Raw genomic sequence first — 1,097 nt, forward strand, 5'->3', positions numbered from 1 at the left:
TTTCCCTACTGCAAGTGAGGGATAGTGGTCCTGTAGTACCAGCTTTCCCTGGTTGTCCACGCAGCATGTAGGACGGGGCCTGGCCTGGAGGAAGCCCTCCCTCCGTGGACTCTGACCATTCTTACTGTCATCTCTTCACTGGGACACCGCCTTCCTACAGCTCTGATTTTAGCAGCTCCAGAAACTCTTATCTACACATGTAACCTCTGCAAAGCCCCCGCTTCTCACTTAAAAACTCCTTTGAAAACACTATATCCTAGTGTCTACGGCCACACCACCCTGAACGTGCCCGATCCCTGTCTGATCTCGTGAAGCTAAGCAGGGTCAGGCCCAGTTAGTACTTGGATGGGAGACCACCTAGGAAGACCAGGTGCTGTAGGCATAAAAAATAAAAAACAAAATAAGGAATCGTAAGCTGACAAGGTCCTTGCAATCTGTGAGGTCAACCGCGGATTGCCTTGCCTAAAAAAAATTAATTAATTAAACTCTATATCCTATATCTGTATCTGTATCTCTCCCTCCACCCCAGACCTTCTTTACCTTCTGTACCCTTCTCTAATGGCTTGATCTTTCACCTCCATGCTTCTTCCCAACCATCCTTTCCTCCCTCTGTACCCTCACCTAAGCCAGGAGAGGAGGGCCCAGTCTCTGTCCCTTGTCGCCAAGGGCCTCTGCAGCACTTGGAGTTGCAGCTCCTCATCCTGACCATGAGGGCCTCGACACAACTCAGCATCAGGAAGCGGGTGCTTCCTAGAAGTCCCCTGCCTCTCTGGTATCCCCCCAGCCCGGCTATGTTCAGGGAGTGCCTGCCCATTGGGGGGCCACCCTACCCACACCCTTGTCATAAGCGATTGTTTTCTGCACACCAGAACTGTCTTCTGACCTTGGCCTGTATGAGTCAGCTTTACCCCCTCTTCCCCCACCAGGAACCTGCGGGGTCTGGAAAATCCCCCTCTCTGTCTGGCTCCTTCCTCTCTGGCCCAGGTCTGCCCTCCGGACCGCTGCTCTCTGGCCCGCCATCCGGCTCCAGCGCCTGCCTAAAGTGCTGGGTTCCTCTGGGAGGAAGCAGGGCTCCCTCACAGCCGGAGGCAGGCTGG

At 54.1% G+C, this 1,097-nt stretch overlaps 1 pseudogene; it reads left to right on the plus strand.

Annotated features, from left to right (window-relative positions):
* Positions 1-261: 261 nt before the first annotated feature.
* On the plus strand, positions 262-382 carry LOC112472980 (annotated as a pseudogene).
* The last annotated feature ends 715 nt before the right edge of the window (positions 383-1,097 follow it).

The sequence above is a fragment of the Pteropus alecto genome, unplaced genomic scaffold (assembly GCF_000325575.1).
Source record: "Pteropus alecto unplaced genomic scaffold, ASM32557v1 scaffold39, whole genome shotgun sequence".
Lineage (NCBI taxonomy): Eukaryota > Metazoa > Chordata > Mammalia > Chiroptera > Pteropodidae > Pteropus > Pteropus alecto.